The sequence below is a fragment of the Lynx canadensis genome, chromosome B2 (assembly GCF_007474595.2).
Source record: "Lynx canadensis isolate LIC74 chromosome B2, mLynCan4.pri.v2, whole genome shotgun sequence".
Classification (NCBI taxonomy): domain Eukaryota; kingdom Metazoa; phylum Chordata; class Mammalia; order Carnivora; family Felidae; genus Lynx; species Lynx canadensis.
This window is the reverse complement of record NC_044307.1, coordinates 31,819,772-31,831,111: the sequence shown is the minus strand read 5'-3', so window position 1 is coordinate 31,831,111 and position 11,340 is coordinate 31,819,772.

Sequence of the window (11,340 nt, the reverse complement as noted above, 5' to 3'; positions counted from 1 at the left end):
AAAGAGTGTACTTGCATTTGAGTAGTTTGCGAGGCCTCCTTCAGGGTGTGCAATATGGATACTGAATGAGGGCAATGTATACTTCCTTTGGAGCAAAAGATCCTTTACTTCTTCCTCTAAGGAGCTGCAGGGACCTCGCCCACTTATGCTGAGAGCAGCTGCTAGATCCTGAGGTTCCTATATGAAGTTCATTTTCTAATGTGGCTGTGCACTAGGTGCTTCTTTTCCTATCTCTGAGATCCATACAGTTCCACTAGTCGTTCCTGGAGCTATAATTTCAATCTTCTGCAAAATTTTCAATTAACCAGGCTTTATAACCTGAGTTGTGACGCAAACCCAGTGGCTTTAGAGTCATGGCTGGTACCGGGCCATCATCTGGGCCAATAAATCTGTATAATCATGATCTCCAACAAATTTGGTAGGGGTTTGTACCCTTGGACTCTGTATTAGAAGAGGATCATACTGCATAATTCACCCTTGATTGGCTTGCTGGGATGTAGAAGATGGTGAATGATCAGACAGCAAAAGGTGAAGGACACATTCATCTGGTGAGTAGATATGAATGGCATTCTCTCTGACATCATAGGAGTAGGGGTTTACAGGGAATTGGTATATTTTTATATTGTGTATGAAAATAGGCACCATTGTAAGAATTTTTTGGAAATTATTAAAAATTAGAATTGTTTTATTTTATCCCCCATTCCCTTTCTTTCTCCTTTTGACCCCTTTTACTTTTCCTCCCTTTCTCTCCCCTTCCTTCCTCCCTTCCATATCTTGCTTCCTTCCCTCGTTCCTTCCATCTTTTCCTCCTCCCTTCTTCCCTTCTTTCTTTCACTCCATACATTCTTTTTCTATACCTGCTTCGTATTTTTTTACTTAAAGGTCTTGTCCAGATGAGCATTTCAGAAGGCAGGGGGAATGTACATGATGGGGGTTGAAACCAGTCAATGAACACAGTACTGAGACAGCTGCAATCACCCATCAACTCAGTGTGGGAAGGAAAAGAGAAACAGCCTAAGTCCAGAACAACTTGCTACAAAAAGTGATTATTCCCTCTAGAGGTTAGTGACCTCTTTAATCCATACCCTGCTTTTCCTAAAACCTCTATCTCTTTCATTCATTACCTATAAATAAATAGCAGGTAGAAAATATTATGGATGACACAATTCACACAGGATTAATTTTTTAAACTATAACTAAAACTCAACTATACAAATTCATTTGTCATTATGGAATGGAAACTTTGTCTACAGAAAAGTAAAGTTTACAGCTCGCTTCCCAGGCAAGGCTCAGATCCAGCAGATGACTCTTGTAGACTTATGCAAAGCAGCCTGGAGATGGCACCAACTATGGGAACAGGCCACTGCCTGGGTCACATCTGGGGATATCCATAGGCTCCTCTTCCCTACCCCATCTTTATCCTGGCCACCAGAAAATTGAAATGGCCCAACAGTGGATAGTGCAGACTGAGAAGTAAAGCTCTTAGACCCATGGAAGACAGAACCATCCTTAAATTGCCTTGGAATCATAAGGAACAAGAAAGAGGCGAGGGAGTAGAGACATGCAATAGGGTATGGAATAAACAGAAAACTTCAGCTAAATGTGGTAAAAAGGCTGATTTTAAACAAGTTGCAAGTGTTTTGATTGAAGGGGAAATGGAGGAGGTCTCAGAAATGACAATGTTACCCTCACATTTCTAGAGTGAAAATACCTGATTTACTTCATGTCTTTTCAAAAATCTACGTGAATAATACACTAGAGTGTATTAATGCTAAGCAAAATAAGCCAATCAGAGAAAGATGACTATCGTATGATTTCACTCATATGTGGAATTTAAGAAAGGAAACAGATGAACGTAGGAGAAAAGAAGGATAAATAAAATAAGGTAAAAACAGAGAAGGAGGCAAACCATAAGAGACTTAAATACAGAGAACAAACTGACAGTTGCTGGAGGGGTGGGGGTGGGGGATGGGCTAAATGGGTGATGGGCATTAAGGAGGGCACTTGTGATAAGCAGTGGGTGTTATATGTAAGTGATGAATCACTAAATTCTACTCCTGAAACCAATACTACAGTATATGTTAACTAACGTGAATTTAAATTTAAAAAAGAGAAAAGATCACATATTAATAATCTATGTTCCTACCTCAACAAACAGTCCATGTCATTTTCTATGTCACCCTCTATTCCTTTTGTTGTTGTTGTTGCAAATGGCAAGGTTTTACTCTTTTTGATCCCTGAGTAACACTCCATTGTGTATGTATTTTCCATTCATTAGTTAATGGACATTTGAGCTTTTTCCATAATTTGGCTATTGTTAATAGCGTTGTTATAAACACTGGGGTGCATCTGCCCCTTATCCCTTTGGGCATGTATTGTCCATCATTCGGAAGATCTAGTCTTGGGTAGGAGCTTTAACAGCCCCTGGTGTGAGTCCTGACGGTGACCCCACATGAATGGTGGTGGCATGTTCCATTCATTTCTGCTTGCACCATGCCACACATGGATCATGCACAAGCATAATTATTAAACAACCAGTGCATCATTAAACAATCAGACACTGATTATACTGTCCTCATGTGTGCCAGGTTGGTTTCAATAGCACTCCTTTCCTATTGCAGCTTGGGAGAATTTCTGTCAAGCTTCTGTGAAATTGATGTCATGTGTGGGGAAAGAAGTCCACATATCCAGCTACAGCACCTGTCTTTGCCATGGACAAGATGGCAAAGCAATGGATGGTCATAGCCAGCAGCTAGAAATTCATACCCGCTTTTATGCAGAGCTTGGTATGTGTGTCTGGAGACCAAGAGGGAAAGTCAACGTGACAATCAGGTACTTAATCAAACTGCACAGACTCAGAACATCTGCTGTAAGCTGGCTCCCACCTAGCAAAGGTACAAAGATAAAGTTTCAAGCCAGGATGAATGTGCAACGGCTGGTGGTGAGATTAGAAGGAGGGAGGTGATAGGGCTGCTGATGGCTCCCGTCCCCACCCAGCCTGTTCAGACCTCAAATCTGAAATTGTAAGAATAGATGTCACCAGGGATCTAGTACCACAAAGCAAGAGACACTGGAGAAGAGATGGGAGACTCAGACATACATTCTCTTTTTCTTTTGTGAAGGGTTTGGTACCTTGTTGTGAGTTTCCCTAAGAGAGAGTCCTGTTCTTTGGATAGTATTCAAGTTCTGGAGGCATCTTTCACCCCTGAAATCTGAGAAGGAAGGTGGCACTACCCACATGCTCAGCAAATGTTAAGGTAAGTGGCTTTGGCAAATTGGAGCAATATTGGTGCAGAAAGTCAGAGTCCATAGTCCATAAAAAAAACTGACTCTAAGATTGGCCCAATGTGCCAGGGTGCATGCTAGGGTTTGAGGGAGCTCCACTATTCCTGACAAAGTTGTCTGCCATCTCTCTTACTTATTTTGTTTTATTGCTTCTCAGCCTACTACAGTGACAGCTGCCCAAGGTGCATGTGGAGCTTTTCATGCAAAATTATGTGCAACAGGAAAAGACTGAAAACAATCCAGGTACCCATTACAAGTGACTGGTTGAACAAATGGAGGACTGTCACACAATACAGCATAGTGCGGCTGTTAAAAGTAGCCAACGAGGGAAGGGACGTGAAGCAGAAGGTCTTCAGATAGAAGACTTTGGGCCATGCTCTGCAGCTACTGGTAATGGGAGTAGCAGGAGCTGCAACGGAAGTCAGAAGCTAGAACTGGTTCCAGAAAGAAAGTGCGGCAGTACTGGAGCAAAAAATAGAACTTACCGTGGAAAGGTGCCTAATTTCTCCAACCACTGCTGAGCCCCTCCCCCTCCCCCCCCCCCCCGCATTGTTAATCTCTGCTTATTTAGATGTTTCTTCATGATCCCCATCTTCAGTCACCAATTCTGCTGAGGCCCTGAGGAGACTGAAGCATATTGGGCAGCAGCAAGTTTCCTACACTTGCCCCGTTCCACACAATTTATGAAAAGAAGAGGTTGGAAGTTAAAATCTGGGATGTTTTAGGACGCAACTCTGTACAGCCTCCCTCACTCCATAGTCGTTGAGCCTACTGAAATCCCCGTTCTTGACAAACCTGCCATCTACCGGTGACATGAGGAACTACAGTAGCCTGCTTCAGAGTGGCATGGAGGGTGGAATACAAGAACCTGAGAAGTTTGGCAGGGCAAGAGGGTGCAAATGCGGGGGGTGGGGGGGTGAGTTGGTAGGTAGATAGCCATGCCTGGCTATCTCTGTGAGTGCACCCTCTGGGGTCCTGGGAGGAGTGGAAGTGCATTAACACACATTCGTGATTTTCCTGATTCCCCAAGTGCAGCATCGGCTCTGGTTTGCTAGTCAGCTGGTGTGAGTTTCACCCGTGCTTGTAGCTCTTCTTGGCACTTCACTCCTACGAGCTAACCCCCACAGTGGAATCAATTTATTGTAATTTTTATCATTTTCAAAAAATCATGGTTGCTATTAGTGATTGTTTCTACACTTATGTAACTTTTTTGTAAAATTAAATTTAAAAGTGCATTAAACTTTTTTAAATGTGAGAGGAATTGGTTTTTCAGACATGTTTTGGATTCAGAGACAGTGATTGGTCTGACAGTACTAACAGCTTTCAGACTGTAGGTCCGTCAGAGCTAGGAATTCCCCCAGTGCCCCATCCCTAAACGTTTGGGTATTTCAAGTACCACTCTGAAGAAGTTCTACTGCTTTTTAAAAAATTCTACTGACTTCTGGTAGCAAATCTATAATGTGAGGAGATTTTGCTAGGAAAGCTGCATCTGGACAAGAGTCCTTGAGGCAACTGCAGTTACTCTATTCTTGTGGCATGAACTTTAGGAATCACAATCTTCATTCCTCTCTCAATGACTATTCAATCCATAAGATCTCACTTTGCCACTGATTCTTTGCCTTCCTTGTCTAGATGACAATACTCTGCTCCCTATCATTTGATGGAACATTGTCACAGTCCTAAGCCCTAGAGGTCTCAGGAGAGCTTGCCACAATTCCATGTCCATTGTGTCCCCTGATGAGGCCAAAACGACACTGGATAAGGTAGGTAGGATGAGGAGAGTCATACATACCAAGGAGCCCTCCTAGCTGTTTCCTGACAGTTTATTCTCATATCACCTTCATCTTGATGGACCTGAGGTATCACAGAGGGACTCCAGTATAGTCATGAACACAGAAGAGCTTGTTTCTATTCCATCAGGGCTTGAGTTAATCCTCAGGCTATTTATACCTTGGAACACACCACTGTGGGGTGCAAGCTTCCCAGAGGTCAGGGTTGTTGACATGCTTCTATTTAGTCAGCTTCCTTCTGCACACATGGCCCCCTGTAGACCTCCATCCTTACTGATCCTGTAATGGGCAGCCTGAATTCATCATTTAAGCCTCAAATATTACTTTAAAGTGAGGGAACCATTCCTCCTCTCAAAGCCAATTATCTTCTATCTTGTGTCAGAAAAATACATTTTCAAGAGGAACAAATACAAGAAATATTACTTTAAAACATTGTTTCAAAGCCTCAAGCTTCTTCTAAACAGCAATAATGACAGTCACACTTTCTTGTCTGTTGTTGTTCCCAAGTTTAAAGGGTGATGGAGGAGGGGGACAGAGAAGGACCACACCCCCCCTTCCCAAAGTGCCCATTGAACTTGTGAAGAGAGGCCACGCTCCACTTCTGAGCAGCAGCTCCCCATCAGTACTCTGGGGAAGCCATCTTCTGGGTGGGATCTTAGGGCTCTGCCAGTGCCATCTCCCCTCCAATCAGAGAGAAGACCAAGAAGACTATGAAATGATATATTGGTATATCACCAGGATATGAGAATTGATTATTTTTCTTTCTTTTCCTGGAGAGAACTCTATATTTATAAGACCCATTGCTATGGGACTCCGTGAAATAAATTATCTTTCTGGTGAGTTGACCTGACAGTTCTCAAAAAAGGTTTCCATTAGGAGCCCCAAGAATAGGAGCTGATGGTCATCACCTGAATGTCTCCAAATTCTTAACAAGGCTCCTGACTCCTCTTACATTACTCCTTTCTTGTCATTTCTCATCTCCTCTACTGTTGTAGTCTCCCTTTTTTCCACAACTCCACTCCCAATAATGAAACCTATACCTAAATAGGAATTTTATGTCATGATTATATTCTCACATTACCCTTTTAGGAATATTTTAACATGAGTAGTGCACGTATTATCCTTATCCTTATTTTAAAGCTAAGGAAATTGAAGCCCCCAAAAGAGACTTATCCAAAGTAAAGCTTATCCAAATTTATAGCAAAACCAGAGTTAAAATCTCAGACATCCTAAGCTCAGGGCTCCTTTTATCATACTGGATGAGGGAGTCGTGAATGACAGCAGCATTTGGAGGAAGAAACAGCTGAGTGAATGGTGTTGAAGAAAAGCCCTTGAAGGCCTAATAGTGAGTGTGTCTCTGCTGCCCTCTGGTGACCATGTAGATGCATGACTCTCCTTTCCTTCTGTTCTCCCTCCCGCCCTCTCTGGGATCCTTGCCTGGTCCCAGATGCTTAGTCTCCTCCGTGCTTCCTGACTGTTTCTCCCACATGTCAACATATCCCTACACAAAATGGACATCCATAGTTCACATAATAATTCAGGACACAGTTCTTACTTCCAAACTGGTAGGCCCTTGAGAAAGCATATGTAAGGGTTTTTTGAGAAGAAATGCACAAAAATTTAAATAAGCTTCCTCAAGTTGGCAGTTACTACTACTGAGACTGACCATAAACAAAATGTATAAAATGGGTGCTAAAGACTCCTGGGAGAATCCCAACAATCTATGTCGAGATGATACAGAATATGTGCAATGGGTAGAATATTTTCACACCGCAAATTTCGGTGTAAAAAATTTTCTGTGTTTACTTACTGATCCTAACCTTTATGTCAAGCACTATTATGTCTTATAGTAGAGGAATTAAGCTAATAATTGCAAGTGAAACTCAGTGGCATTCACAAGAATTAATCATTTAAAAACAGACATCTTCCCAGGGTTATTTCTAAGTCCTGAGGTAAGGATGATGCAGTGTTGGTATGGAAGGTTGTCCTCAAATTTCCACCATTGACTCCCACTATATGCCTTGATGATGACTATTCTTTTCACAACATTACTCTCCTCTTGCTATATCATTCCACGCCAGCATTTTAGGTAGCAAAATTCCTTCCAATATTTGAGCCTTACAAGGCCTACCTCTTCTTACCTTGGGTGACTTTCCTTTGCTGCTTCCTGTTATTTTGGGAGAGGGAAGTCTGTGGCACAGCAGCCATTCTGGGAACCAGAGGTAAAGTGGGGCACTTGCCACATTTACCTAACAGATACATAGAAAGAGTAAAGAGATGCTTGGCAATGCTTAATTATTTTTCTCTCTTCTTCGAAGCTCTCATTCTCCACAGTGGAAAGACTCTTCATCTACACTGAAGGATGAAAGGGAAAAAATCTTATATTAGAGATAACAACATCAAGTTAGGTGCCCAAATATGGGCTTATGATAACAGGGGAGGAGAAGACACTTCAGGGAAAAAAAAATCAGCTCAAATCTTGTTATATCATAATATCAGAAATGCTTATATTTTATACTGAAATGAACATCTAAAATTAAAATTTAAATTATTCTGGAGAATTCCTGAATCCCTGAGAATGTCTCTGCAGAACCCCAGGAGGACCTGTACTTTGATTAAAAAACTGACTTAGGAGAATTTAAAGGAAAATCTAACCTAAACAAGAATACACCCCTCCCCAAAATGTGCCTGTAGCCTTTATCGTTATAATTTTTGTGCCCAAGCATTTGGTTGAGAAGCTTATTAAATTTCCTTAGTATCTGAGAGTCAATATCTGACTCAGCAAAAAGGGACAAAGAACCAAGATGAAAAGAGCAGTAAACTTGCACATATGAGAACTTGGCTGGGTGCTGTGAAGCTGGGGAGGGTAATCCTTTTCTGGCCTCTGTTTTCTCCCCAGGAAAAAGAAGGACGGGACATTTGCTATTCAGTCTTTCTTCTAACTCTAGGCCCTAGCAAACTGCATTTAGGTGCAAACTTGACACTAAGTCGGGGGGGGGGGATGGGGACCCCTGATATATGGGAGGTGGAAGGAAGGGTGAGGACAGACCACCAGTGCCAGGGGCTGTGTGAGGACCTGCCGGAGACAGCGCACACTTAAGTGTGTCAAATGGGGCCCAGTAGTAGTGCCATGGCTTTCAGGGGTTGGTGGAGTGCTAATGTCACAGTTTTGGCTGCAACTAAACCCAGTCAAAGTCCACTCGTCTGAGTTTCACTTTTCCCGGGATTACAGCTGGTAGGAGGTGAAAATGCTATTCTGATTGCAATCCATTTTCAGGGTGGGCCTCCAGGACCCGGCTGTCCCTTGAGCTTGGGTGAAGCGGCACAAATCCCCCTTCACCCTAAGCTAGGGGTACCCGGGGCCACCTCCATGCCATCTGGCTGTCCCTCAGTTCTCCCTCCGGTCAGCACCCCAGGACCCTGACCTGCCTTTGGACACCTGCACGTGGATGAAGGGTACACCTGAGACCAACTGAGAAGACCCAGCAGCCCCCAGTCTCACCCTGAAGGAGAAAAGAGACACGTGAGTGGCTTGCTGCGTCCCTGGCCAGGATGGCCAGGGGAAGTTGGGGAAGTCGACTAAGATGAGGAAATGGGATATGTGGACAGTCAGCGCCCACAACGAAATTCTGCCGCTTGCCCTAATACCTTTCACTTGCATCTGACACTCATACCCAACTCCGTGCTTTTCAAAGTCCTGCTGTAGTTTATGTGATCCTCATAGTACTGCTGTGCCGCAGGCTGCGTGAGGGCACTAGATTAAACTCAGAACAGCAGGATCACGTTATTAACTTGTGCGTGATGTTATGCTTGTGTCTCTGGGCCTCACTTGTCTGTCGTGGCGATGATACAGCTGAACAAATGTTAGGAATGAGTATCTCCATCAGAGAGGAGAGAATGGAGAAGTTCAAGACAATAGAGTGAGATTCTCAAGGTCATAGAAGTAAACACAAAGTCACTTTGTCTCCTAGAATTCTTATTTTACCTTGCTTTCCCTCTATAAAAATGTGTAACATATCATCAGTTATATCTATTTTTAAAACTTATATAGATATATAAACTTCAAACTTTGTGGACTGAATAAATTTATTCTCACCAGTTAATTACTGTAATTACTTGGCATTTTGCGAATTTAACATTTGAGGTCTTTTACTGAAAAAAACCAAACCAAAACAAACAAAAAAAAAAACCCTAATGACCCAAATATGTAGTAATTTGTCATTTTCTTTGGTGTGAATTTTAATAGTGCACACATAGGTCGCAGAATTCGGAATTGTTACTCACCAAATTCCTCAACACAAACCGCCACTTATCACTCATTTATCATTGCAGCTTAATACTTATACTTTATCCAGAAAATTAAATGAAACATAGGCTTTTAAGAATTCAATGATACATACACAAATTAGACCACATCTCTTGGGAATACCAAAGTTTACCATATTTAGTAGCAATGGCAATTTCAAAAGATTCCTGGCCTATGTTCGAATGGTAAAATTGAGATGTAAAAAACCTTGTAATAAAAATGTTTTAATTTAAAGTTTGCAATGTAAGTCCATGTATTTATATACAAAAAATCTGCCAGAGATTTTCCGCACACTGACAGCAGATGGTCCATGACAGTGTTTTCCTTCGGCACTGTTGACATTTTAAGTTGGATAATTCTTTCCTGTGAATTGTATGATGTTTAGCAGCTCATCGGGTGCCCCCTTCCCCCAGTTGTGACCACCAAAAATTTCTGCAGACATTGCCAAAGACTCTCTAAGGGCAAGATTGTTACCTTTCCCATTCAGAACCCTGGTCTAAGGCAGTCATTCTCTCCATTTATACTCGCTCATGAATTTCTCTCTGAGCACCAGTGAAGGTTAAGACACATTTTCACCATTCTCTTCAAAAGTCTCAGGGGCATCAGGGTGTCTCAGTCAGTTAAGCATCTGACTTCAGCTCCGGTCAGGATCTCATGGTTCGTGATTTCCAGACCTGCGTTGGGCTCTGTGCTGACAGCTGGGAGTCTGGAGCCTGCTGGGGATTCTGTGTCTCCCTCTCTCTCTACCCCTCCCCCACTCACGGTCTGTCTCTCCCTCTCTCTCAGAAATAAATAAACGTTAAAATTTTTTTGAAAGCTTCATTAATTTGGGCAGTTTTTTTCTAGTTGCATTTGTAGGTTTCCCCCCTGCTTTAACGTGAAAGGCCTAAAGGAACACAAATCTATAAACTGATTTGCAGCAAGTGCGGGTCCTTCTTAGTTCACATGACTGAGTCATGGTGCTTAGCATGAACTTGACAGGTTTTATTTGCTCTTTCTTGGTGGAACAAAATGTATCTGCTTTTCACAAGAGGGGGCATAGGCAATCTCCTTCATTCAAAGGGGAAGTGACTGATAATGTTTCAAGCAGAGAGCAACAGATGGTCTATGCTGTCTTCTAACACCTGGCCCCATTTTCATATTGATACTTGAGTGCTCTTTTAGATCTTCATGTTGTGACTGGGCTTGTATCAGTTTCCCTAAAGGTATTTACATTTTTTTAATGTTTATTTATTTTTGAGAGAGATAGAGACAGAGTATGATCGGGGGAGGGGCAGAGAGAGAGAAAGAGAAAGAGAGAGACAGAGACACAGAATTTGAAGCAGGCTCCAGGCTCTGAGTTGTCAGCACAGAGCCCACAGCGGGGCTTGAAGTCACAAGCCCGAAGAGCATGTTCTGGGCCAGAGTCTGACACTTTACTGACTGAGCCAGCCAGGCACCCCCTCCCTAAAGATGTTTTAGATGAAAGTGTGCATCATTTTAAACGACGAGCAGTCATAATAAAGTATAAATCATCTCCGGAAACACTTGGTTTATAATCTCTATTTGAGTGAATGTTGCTTTCCCTGCCCTGTAGAATCTTAACTGGCATTAAGAGAAAGAGAAGCAATAACTAGTTTATTGTTGCTCCTAAGCAGGTTCTTCCAGTTTGGTGTGAAGCAATAAGATATTTGATGTATCAGATGGAATGAGTCTTATGCTGCTTTCACTCTGAATTTTTCAGTTTTCAGAACTGAAGCTAGCCTTCTATTTTTGTCCTAGTAATTTTAAAGCTTTTTAGTTGGTGGAAGTATTTTTATAATGCTGGTACAACGGGCATGTTGGGTTCGCCAACCTCTGCAGTTGCGCTATTTCTTATACTTATTCCTGTGTATTTCAAGATGACACTGAAAGGCCATTTAGGGTGGTTTCCTTGGCGGTCTCCTTCTGTAGCCCTATTTCCACCACTCTGTCCTTCAT